The 12,019-nt window shown below is 35.0% G+C and overlaps 1 protein-coding gene, 1 long non-coding RNA gene and 2 pseudogenes across 5 annotated transcripts in view; 1 reads left to right on the top strand and 3 right to left on the bottom strand.

Moving 5' to 3' along the window:
* The window catches only part of Nuak (Nuak family kinase 1), a 47,491-nt gene that overhangs the window by 19,542 nt on the left and 15,930 nt on the right, over nt 1-12,019 (bottom strand). The window lies entirely within an intron of this gene.
* Nucleotides 3,591-4,945, bottom strand: LOC137582469 (microtubule-associated protein RP/EB family member 1 pseudogene; annotated as a pseudogene).
* LOC137582451 (microtubule-associated protein RP/EB family member 1 pseudogene) lies at nt 6,215-7,587 on the bottom strand (annotated as a pseudogene).
* LOC137583142 (uncharacterized) lies at nt 8,378-9,918 on the top strand. The gene is made up of 3 exons (XR_011033369.1): nt 8,378-8,422; nt 8,491-8,679; nt 9,709-9,918. It is a non-coding gene; the product is annotated as an uncharacterized lncRNA (long non-coding RNA).

Genomic DNA, 12,019 nt, shown 5'->3' with positions numbered 1-12,019 from the left:
TATACCCTTGCAGTCCTTGACAATAATAATTTCACATGTTCAAAATTTCTTTTCTGCAACTCAATTCATTAATATACAAACAAAACAATTTTACTCTTCATACTATGTACAATTTGTTCTTCTTCTTCCCTCATTCCCTAAGCAAAGCAACGCACGCATACACATACAGTTTATGTAGCGTTGCGTCTGTGTGTGTATGCATGTGCTCTGTTAACAGATGGTGACGTAGTAGGCAGCAAGCAGAGCTGCCGGCAGCGATTGAACCGATTTATATAGACTGTAACTTGTGTTCTATTTATCCGATCAGGGTCAAATTTTGGGATCTGAGATTTTATATCAAATTCTATTATATTGGTAAATTTCATGGGGATACTCCAATTTTTGCAAAAATTTTTGTTCCAGAGCTATATGATATAGTAGTCCGATCCCAAAGATTTTCATACTTTATCTCACCCGGGTAAAAAAAAGCTCCCAAAAAAAATTTCATCCCGATAGCTCTTAAGATGGCTGAGTAAAACGCGTACGCACCGACGGACAGACGGACAGACGGACAGACGGACAGACGGACAGACGGACAGACGGACAGACGGACAGACGGACATGGCTATATCGACTTAGCTTCTCATGCTGATCAAGAATATATATACTTTATGGGGTCGGAAACGTCTCCTTCTGTGCGTTACAAACATCTGACCAATTTTATAATACCCTCTGCAAGGGTATAAAAATTATCGTTGTCGTTCGTTTGTTCATATGTACATACATACATATGTACATACATATATAGTTGGTCGAACGGTTGTATGGTCGACTGGTTTGGCAGAAAATAAAATGAATTCAATTCCATGACATAATTGAATTTGCAGCAAAATGAAATAAATAAATGCCAGCAAAGGGCAACCGGCAAGGCAATGGCAAATTATTCATATTATTTATCGGAAATACATTTCAATCTGCCCATACATACATACATAGGTACATATATCAATTATTTCATATAATTGTATCATACATCAACATAAATTTTAATCAAGATTCATTTAAGAAATATTAATGAACTATTTTCAATGTAAATGACAAAGAAATGTGGTTCTAATTAGAAATCAAGTTGGCATGTCTAAACAACAATGAATTTTATGATTATTTTCTATATTAAAGTAAGTTAACGTCTCTTTCGTTATGGGAATTATTTGGAGTATTCATAGATAGATAGATCATAGTTTTGAAAAAGAGCTATTAATCTGTATTTGGGCCATAAAAGTTAGCTAGCTGGCATCGTTTATGGTAGGCAGCTATTCAGATGTGGAAAGGATGCAATCTGTTATCTTCTATGATATATTCGGAAGTCACCAGCTAAAGACCTACTACAAGGGGTTGAATACATATAAGGCGTACATGCATATAATTACACAGATCTCAGAGTGAAAGCACTGAAAGAGTGACCATGCCCACCAAGGAACCAGTTAGAGCGGATTTAACTTCACCAAATTAATAGTTTCGAAACCTTTAGTATAGCTTTCTAGGAACTGAACAAAACTGGCAGTGTGCCATTATATACATACATATGTACATAATTAATAATTTAATAAACGTAAAAGACCCAGTCAATGTCTAATATACATACATATGTGCATTTGTTTTTAACGATTAAGGTTTTTAAGTATTAAAAATATTTACGGATAGAGGATATTACATCTGGGATATATGTACATACATACATACATATTTCGAAACAAATTTGGAAATATGTATGTACATATGTAGATTCACATTTAACAAAATTCTAGTCTATACCATACAGAAAATTGCAAAAATCCCAAAATATATACAGAAATTATGTACGAACATGGTAGAAACATGTGTCTCCTGAAGTAATTAAAGCAATTTAATGTGTCAATAAGTCAAGAAGAAAATAATGTTTGCCTTGTTTTGCGCTTTGGCTTTGGCTTTGGTTCAACAACCGGCAAAAAAGTCAAACCAAAATCAACATGAACATTAATTGTGTTAAATAAATCGGGCAATTTATGGTTGTTATTCATTTTTAGCTGTCTTTTTGTCTCTCTGTTTGTTTGTGTGTGTATGTTATTATTTGTGTGTTGCCTGGCGCGTCATTTTTCGAGAATAAAAGCAAAGAAAATAAACAGAAAAAATATTTATGCAATTTATCAAATTCGCCAGACGGTCAACTGAATCGCAGAGGATAAGACCTTCCTCGAAATACTTATATGACAGGTTCAAGTCAAGGGTGTCAAACGGTCTCCAGTGCAAAAGGCCAAAGCCGGAAAGTGAACGGAAAAAATAAATTAAACACAACACAACAAACCAGAAATAAAAGAAAAAACGGAAAAATAAAGAGTAAATAATTAAAAAATGTTGAAGAGGAGAGCAAGAAAATAAAGAAAACCTCTTAATAGACGAAAGAGAAGACGGAAAATACACAACAATTTTTGTTTGTTAATGCCAGTGGGCAAAAAAAAATACAAAAATTTTAAATGAAAAAAAAAATATGTACGTAGAAGTAAACCAGCAAAAGGAACAAGACATGTCAAGCATTTCCTTTTGCTTTAACAAAAAGTTGGCGTACCAGCCAACCCAAAAACTTGCCCAAAAGCGACGTGCAATGAGCTGCCGCCATATGCTGAAAAAGTTTTTCTAGTGCTGAATATAAACCAACAACAACAACAACAGTAGCAGAAACAATAACAAGAGAGAAAAGCGACGTCACCTGCCCCCACACACCTCCTCCACCCAGAGATGGGTGGCTGTGTGTGTGTGTTTTTGCGGTGTTTGGTGTGTGTGGGTGTGTGCGAGTGTGGGAAACAAGAATTTTACGCTCTGCTCTTTATGCCGGTGCAAAAAAGTAGCAGAACTTTTCAGAACATCATCCATATACTCTTACCCTCAATATGGGTATAATTCAATTTTGTTTGCTTTTAAAAACTTGAAAATCAAGCATTTTTTTAAATCGATCAATCAACATTGATATGTATATGTAGGTATATCCTCCACAAGTGGCTTTCAATATGAAAACTTTTGATTTAAACTCAGTAGAAGCCAATTTAATATTCTTTGTCTACCTGCGAATAGAGATGGATGGATGACATGAATAAAAATTCACATTAAAAGCAAATTGATGCCATCAAATAGCCATTCGTTCACCTCACCTCTCAGGTGAGTTAACTAATTTAAAGTGCTGGCAAGTTTATCCTTCCTTGCACTTGCAAGGAATTTGTTTCATATGAATAAAGAGTTAAGTGAAGTCCTTCACCTCACCAAATTTTTAAAACATACTTTTAAATGTCATTTACATATTTTTGTAACCTGTTTGAATCTTTTAAGTGAGGGATCGATTTCGTGTGGAAACCACTTAAAAATTACAATTGGATGAAGCGAAAAACGTCAAGCGTAGCTTGATTTTATACAATCAGATATTCTGCATCTTGTCTTTGTCAAATAAAAGGATTATTCTCGCTCGAAGCACTTTAAATTATTGCTTATATTTTTTTAAAGCTTTAAAATTTGATATTATGGGAAATAAATAATTAATTAAGCATTTGATCAATATTAAATCACCAATTCGTCCCACTTCAGATTCTACATTTTTTTATTCTCTGAATTGCATTAGTTGAGGCGAAACAGAAGCCAAGGATTTGAAGTACAATTAAAATAGTGTGAAGAGTTTTAAAGATGTATAAACATGATTTTACGCCGAATTATAATTTTGAAATCTTTGGAAATTGAACTTGTTTGAAACAAAATACAAATTCAATTTTGGAAGAAAGATGATCTTGTGAATGTGTAAAAAGTCTGCAGGAACCAATGCTTTCAGTTCTTCAAAACCGGTTCCAGATCGATTGGTCGATTTGATTGAGTACGTCCTTCCTTCTATTCAAATCCTTGGTTTTTGTTTGGCCAAAAGTGTTTTTTTTTTAACGTCTATTACTTGAGAGTAAACGACGAGCTAATTGATAATGTTTAGTTATTCTCCTGCTTTGGAGGAGGTTCGAAGCCTTCTTCGACCGCATAGAGTACACTCATAATCTTTTCAATGAATGGTTGCACTGCAACATCGTGTGTCTCTTGACACAATATTTCAATATTGCGCAACTTGTCAAAGTAAAAGTCACGCTCCCTTTCGCGACACTCCAATTCGTCTTCATGCTTGAAATCCATTACGGACTCCGATGGAGTTAGCTCCGTGGAGATGGGCTCCGTCATGACATCCTCGACTCCCATATTCTTCTGATTGACCACTTGCCTAGTCGGTGATTCTTCGTTTTTGCGTGGTACCACTTTGGAAACAGTCGTGTCCTTCATTTTTGCTGATTTTTGCTCATTTAGTGTGGCCAATTTTGGATTACTCGGCGATCTCATGGGGGCCGGAGTTTTCGTGGCATTGGAAACCATGGGAGCCTCCTCAGCATTTGCAGCAGCTGGCGACATCGAGTTGGCATCGTAGAATTTTTTAAACCATTGCAAGAATTCCAAATTATCCTGGAAACGACCCTTGACCAATTTATCAATCGGTATTACCTTGTCCACGCATAAATTCTTGAAACTGGCCTGTAGTAGTTTGAAATTCTGTATAAACTCGTGCTCCTGGTTTGGTTGGTATTTGATACGCTTCACGGGAATACAATTGGGAAAAAGCATATCCATGAATTGGCAATAGGCTGCTCCAGTACACAAGTCGTCAATCTTGGAAAAATCTGACTGTAGTGAGTCATTGACCCAGGCCAACATCTCATGCCGCGACGGATTATCTGCCCTTCCATTTGTAGAGTAGACATTCACCACCATTTTGCTAGTTGTATTACTTTTCTTCATCTACTGAAAAAAGTAAAATTCGCGCGATATGTATAATCTAGTTTTATTTCACCAATTTTTTTGTTCTTTTTTTTCGTTATATTTATCACACAATACTTACGAACAGTAGACACGAATCTTTGAATGCCAGTGATAAACTGAACGATTTCTCTTACTTGAGATTCGTTTATGATTTTCAAAGTTTTCATGGCCACCTTTTCGATTTTAAATTCATTTTCAAAGTGTCAGATGTAGATAAGTATAATATCTACATCATGTATATCTACATGTATATACTGTCCAGTTTTAAAGCTTCAGAATCGTTATATAAACTGTTCATTAACTTCAAATTCATATTAGAATTAAAGTCGAGACCAAACAATAGACCAAAAATATAGTCTTTCTGATGGTAGAAAAAATATCCTATAATATAGAAAAATATTAAGGCCTCTTCTCGGATTTAAGCCAAAATACTCGGCTTCAAATCGTTTGGATTTGTGTCAGTAGAATGCAAAGTAACTTGCAAATTTTCTTATAAATTCATGATAAGATCGGACTTCAATATTTTTCCATTATTCTTTTATATGTTGAAAACAATTCCAAGTATTAATGGATAATTTCAAAACAATCATGAATTTGCAACAATTATTCTCATAAGGAAATTATAAAATGTAATGTGAAATAGTTATCGAATTGGAATTGTCCTGTTTTTGGTTTCTAAATGATTTTAATCGAATACTTTATTATGATTATTATGATAAAAGCACAACTCAGCAACCCTGTAAGATGATATAGTAGGCGAAGCAAAAGTCTCTCAAAACAAAAACAATTGACATTTCTCTCCAAATTGAGAACGTCAAGTAAAACAACGGCGAGGAATTATTCCTATTTTATGTTCAAAGTCGAACTGTTTTCAATTGATCAAAATTGTTAAGTTGCTGTTTAATTGCACAAGGTAAAGAATTACGAATTGAATAACATATCGAATTGGTTTTTGGTTTCAAAAAAGTAATGGACCCCTAGAGAGACTACCAGCCATGTCGGAGTTAGACGAAGGAAAAATTGTTTCACGGTTTTAGTACTACTTAAAACTATGAAAGGGGCGGAAGAGGGTATGCTAATTCGACAGTGACGCGAACAGAATTTGTAATAAATCCAACAACCTCCTCTTAAAAAAAAGGATGAAGCTTGACTTTTAAAAGAATATTTTGGTAGGTGTCCCGAAAACTTTTTGTATTTTGATTTTATACAATCAGATATTCTGCATCTTGTCTTTGTCAAATAAAAGGAATTTTCTCGCTCGAAGCACTTTAAATTATTGCTTGTATATTTTTAAAGCTTTAAAATTTGATATTATGGGAAATAAATAATTAATTAAGCATTTGATCAAGATTAAATCACCAATTCGTCCCACTTCAGATTCTACATTTTTTATTCTCTGAATTGCATTAGTTGAGGCGAAACAGAAGCCAAGGATTTGAAGTACAATTAAAATAGTGTGAAGAGTTTTAAAGATGTATAAACATGATTTTACGCCGAATTATAATTTTGAAATCTTTGGAAATTGAACTTGTTTGAAACAAAATACAAATTCAATTTTGGAAGAAAGATGATCTTGTGAATGTGTAAAAAGTCTGCAGGAACCAATGCTTTCAGTTCTTCAAAACCGGTTCCAGATCGATTGGTCGATTTGATTGAGTACGTCCTTCCTTCTATTCAAATCCTTGGTTTTTGTTTGGCCAAAAGTGTTTTTTTTTTAACGTCTATTACTTGAGAGTAAACGACGAGCTAATTGATGTTTAGTTATTCTGCTGCTTTGGAGGAGGTTCGAAGCCTTCTTCGACCGCATAGAGTAAACTCATAATCTTTTCAATGAATGGTTGCACTGCAACATCGTGTGTCTCTTGACACAATATTTCAATATTGCGCAACTTGTCAAAGTAAAAGTCACGCTCCCTTTCGCGACACTCCAATTCGTCTTCATGCTTGAAATCCATTACGGACTCCGATGGAGTTAGCTCCGTGGAGATGGGCTCCGTCATGACATCCTCGACTCCCATATTCTTCTGATTGACCACTTGCCTAGTCGGTGATTCTTCGTTTTTGCGTGGTACCACTTTGGAAACAGTCGTGTCCTTCATTTTTGCTGATTTTTGCTCATTTAGTGTGGCCAATTTTGGATTACTCGGCGATCTCATGGGGGCCGGAGTTTTCGTGGCATTGGAAACCATGGGAGCCTCCTCAGCATTTGCAGCAGCTGGCGACATCGAGTTGGCATCGTAGAATTTTTTAAACCATTGCAAGAATTCCAAATTATCCTGGAAACGACCCTTGACCAATTTATCAATCGGTATTACCTTGTCCACGCATAAATTCTTGAAACTGGCCTGTAGTAGTTTGAAATTCTGTATAAACTCGTGCTCCTGGTTTGGTTGGTATTTGATACGCTTCACGGGAATACAATTGGGAAAAAGCATATCCATGAATTGGCAATAGGCTGCTCCAGTACACAAGTCGTCAATCTTGGAAAAATCTGACTGTAGTGAGTCATTGACCCAGGCCAACATCTCATGCCGCGACGGATTATCTGCCCTTCCATTTGTAGAGTAGACATTCACCACCATTTTGCTAGTTGTATTACTTTTCTTCATCTACTGAAAGAAGTAAAATTCGCGCGATATGTATAATCTAGTTTTATTTCACCAATTTTTTTGTTTTTGTTTTTGTTTTTTTTTTTCGTTATATTTATCACACAATACTTACGAACAGTAGACACGAATCTTTGAATGCCAGTGATAAACTGAACGATTTCTCTTACTTGAGATTCGTTTATGATTTTCAAAGTTTTCATGGCCACCTTTTCGATTTTAAATTCATTTTGCGTTGACACTAAACCTTTCAAAGTGTCAGATGTAGATAAGTATAATATCTACATCATGTATATCTACATGTATATACTGTCCAGTTTTAAAGCTTCAGAATCGGTATATAAACTGTTCATTAACTTCAAATTCATATTAGAATTAAAGTCGAGACCAAACAATAGACCAAAAATATAGTCTTTCTGATGGTAGAAAAAATATCCTATAATATAGAAAAATATTAAGGCCTCTTCTCGGATTTAAGCCAAAATACTCGGCTTCAAATCGTTTGGATTTGTGTCAGTAGAATGCAAAGTAACTTGCAAATTTTCTTATAAATTCATGATAAGATCGGACTTCAATATTTTTCCATTATTCTTTTATATGTTGAAAACAATTCCAAGTATTAATGGATAATTTCAAAACAATCATGAATTTGCAACAATTATTCTCATAAGGAAATTATAAAATGTAATGTGAAATAGTTATCGAATTGGAATTGTCCTGTTTTTGGTTTCTAAATGATTTTAATCGAATACTTTATTATGATTATTATGATAAAAGCACAACTCAGCAACCCTGTAAGATGATATAGTAGGCGAAGCAAAAGTCTCTCAAAACAAAAACAATTGACATTTCTCTCCAAATTGAGAACGTCAAGTAAAACAACGGCGAGGAATTATTCCTATTTTATGTTCAAAGTCGAACTGTTTTCAATTGATCAAAATTGTTAAGTTGCTGTTTAATTGCACAAGGTAAAGAATTACGAATTGAATAACATATCGAATTGGTTTTTGGTTTCAAAAAAGTAATGGACCCCTAGAGAGACTACCAGCCATGTCGGAGTTAGACGAAGGAAAAATTGTTTCACGGTTTTAGTACTACTTAAAACTATGAAAGGGGCGGAAGAGGGTATGCTAATTCGACAGTGACGCGAACAGAATTTGTAATAAATCCAACAACCTCCTCTTAAAAAAAAAGGATGAAGCTTGACTTTTAAAAGAATATTTTGGTAGGTGTCCCGAAAACTTCTTGTATCTCAAAGTTTTATTATCGTGTAGTGTTTTCTCAACGTAAGTCCGCGCAATTTGAAAAATTTTGTTATATTTTGTCGGTATTATGAACTTGCCTAAATGTCATCAACTATTAGTTTATTTTGGGTTAATTTAGTTGTTTATTAAGTGCTCTCTGCCTCAGATGTTGTCGATTTTTGGCCTGATTTGCATTCTGTTTTCGCCATGGTCATCATGTCGTCGCCTTTTGTTTGACACTTGAGTTGTGACATTGTTTCCATTGTCACACAATATTCTTGTCGTTGGCTGTCCACTTTCATGGATATTGTTTGGCAGTTAGTTGTAGTCAAATAAACGATTTTGCCAAATTGCCATTTTGAATACATAAGAGACGAGAGAGAGGAAGAGAGAGAACGAATGGGTAACGAAGACTGAGATATTTTCAAGTTTATTTACATATCGAAGGCAATAAAGGCTAAAAGGCATCAGGCCAAAATCCTTACCAAACTAACCTCAATCGGATGACAAGACTATAATTTGATATGCATAGTAGAGAATTAAATTTCTAGTTAATTGAATTTGCGACCATTTCCAAAACATGAAACTACAAAATTTTACACATAATTAAGCAAATATTCAGTGGAACACAAAATGTATGTACAAAACAGATAATTTCACCGCAGGCGGTAAAAAGAAGAGTAAAATCCAATTACATATGATTTTATGGTTAAGCTGGCAATCGGCAAAATATTTTTACAGGATTATGACAAGTAAATTGCGTATACGTAAGCCGGAAATGAAATTCGTTCTCAGTGTCCTACCGCCTCCCACCCTTTGCCTGGGTAATGATGAACTTCTCAAGTTGCCTTGTTAATTATAAGTAATTAAAGTCCTTTAGATCAGTTTGAATTTAGTTAGCAAAATGCGGAAATGATTATGGAATAAAGAAAGAAAATAAAATCCATTTTCTTTGGTTTTCAACATCTCGATTCTCTTATTCTCTCTCTCTCTCTATCCCTCTTTCGCAGGTCTCGCTCTTGTGTGTGTGTGGCAAAGCAAGAAAATTTGTTAAAAATAACTTTTAGCTAAACACGCAAGAGGAATTTTTATTTGAGCAAAATCGAGCAGAAGAAAGCTGAAGAAAATGTAGAAGACGATGGCAAAGCAGAAGGAAAATTAAAAGCAAAGACAAAAACATAGCCCAAACTAAATAGGCAAACACATAGATACATAGATACTCACACAAACACACAGATTCAAGAAGCCGAGCCACAAGAAGGAAGCTAAATAAAATGCCGCAGAAGGTGCAGACACAGAAATGTATCTACAAGATACATATGGTAGATATATAGAAGAAAGCAGCGAAAGATTCCTTCCTTTTCTTTTCGAAAATTCTTGCGGGATAAAATATACATACATACATATATATAATACACACACACACACACTATTCCACATACACGTGTGCTTATGGGTTTTACTTCTATTTTTCATTAAATTTTAGATGTTGTTGCTCACTTTTATGGCCCGTGTTGATGTAGTTGCTGTTGCTGTTGTCGTTGTTGTTGTTGGCGTTACTGCAATTTTCATTAACAGCATCCACACACACATACACACACACGCACACTAACACCCACCCATACTCACAGCGAAGATTTTTCGTTTTTAGGTGAAATTGAATAATTCTTCACATTTCCCTCACATATAGTATATGTAATTTCTTTATATATTTGGGCTTTATTCACATGCACACACACACGAAAATACACAGATATAACGTTAAATATGTATATATATCTGTATTTTATATAGTATATATATTTATAGATAAACGTACATATAAATATATATAGTATATATAATAATTTCGCGCACTGGCCTTTTAGCCGCCTTGCTCGCGTTGCTCTATGCGCTCGACTGACAGCCACAAAATTTTTTCTCGACATTTTCCCCGCAATATAACCAGCAGCAGCAAAAAAAAAAAAAAAAAAAAAAAAACCGCTAAATATTTTTTTTTTTTTTTGGGTTGGGGCTGTTTTTCCCCCCCCCCTTACTTTTCTCTATTGCGGCATTGTTATCCTAAAAATAAAAGCATTTTCCTCTCTCTCTCTCACACATACACACACAAAACGCACGATCCTAGGAGTATCTCTCGATTTCGATTTCGATCCCATCCCAATCTCCGTGTAAATGTATCTCTCCCTCACGTTAGCTCTCTCATTTGCCGTCTTTTTTGTCTTACACTCACGTGCGTGTGTGTTCCCCAAGAAACTAGGAGCAGGGCGCGTGCCATGGGCATTCTAAGTAGTAAGTAGTATGTGTGAAACGATCGCAATCACGATCGTGCATATAGATTCTTTGTTGTTGTATGTACATATGTACATATATTTGGCCATACATATGCGTGTATGTATGAACTACTTATATACATACAATGTAAACATCTAAAGAAAAAGTCTACTCTGGTGGGATGTGTGATGCAGCAAATGAGCCATTGATTTATTTAGATATCAGTTGTTTTCACTCTATGTAGATTTCTATATGTATACAAATGCCTAAAGGTCAGTTGAGTGCGATAAACAAGTGCAATGCAAAATAAATGAACAAAATCGAATTCTAAGTAACAAAGAAACAAAGAATAATTACAAATATAAATGACACAATCCGTTGGATATCGAGAAATAATATAAATTAATCCTCTAAAGAAGCTTAAAGTTCTTTTTGTTTTTGATCTATTGCTACGAAAGGGTACAGTTTTTGCGCCCTAATGTATGCTATTGCATCAGTCAGGACAAATCAACCGTATAAAGACATCTCAAGGTGACAGACATTTCGCAAGGGTATAAATAAAGGAAGAAAAAAGGAGCGTTCTTTGTTAAGTTCAACAATCAGTAATCAAAACTCAGAGGGACATGGAGAATGTAACTTTGCATAGTACATTCTTAAGGTCAACACACACACAATGACAAATACTTATACTTTGTTGGTCTTTCCATCAGCCAGAGATTGGTTAGTTGGTTGCTTGGCTCCATCGCTTCGTTTCATTTGCAAGTCCAACAACATTAATCAACCGAGTCAAGCTGGTAAATACATACACACATACACGTACACGGGCCAAGAACCAAGACAGAGAGTCTTCCAACTTCCAACTATCCATCTATACATAGATGTCTGTTGGCCAGGCCTATTCCTACGTGCAGTTTACATTTGCATATGCAAAAGCGTGCAAAATATTTCAAAGCTTATCATCGTTGAGCAAACATTAAGGAGCTGACTCCTGGTTTTGGCCATAATGATGTTCCAGATGATAATGATGATGACAATGATGAGCAGTAGTGA

Source organism: Drosophila tropicalis, unplaced genomic scaffold (genome assembly GCF_018151085.1).
Source record: "Drosophila tropicalis isolate 14030-0801.00 unplaced genomic scaffold, ASM1815108v1 contig_859, whole genome shotgun sequence".
Taxonomy (NCBI): domain Eukaryota; kingdom Metazoa; phylum Arthropoda; class Insecta; order Diptera; family Drosophilidae; genus Drosophila; species Drosophila tropicalis.
Note: the sequence above shows the minus strand (reverse complement) of the source record. Positions and strands in the feature narration are given on the sequence as shown.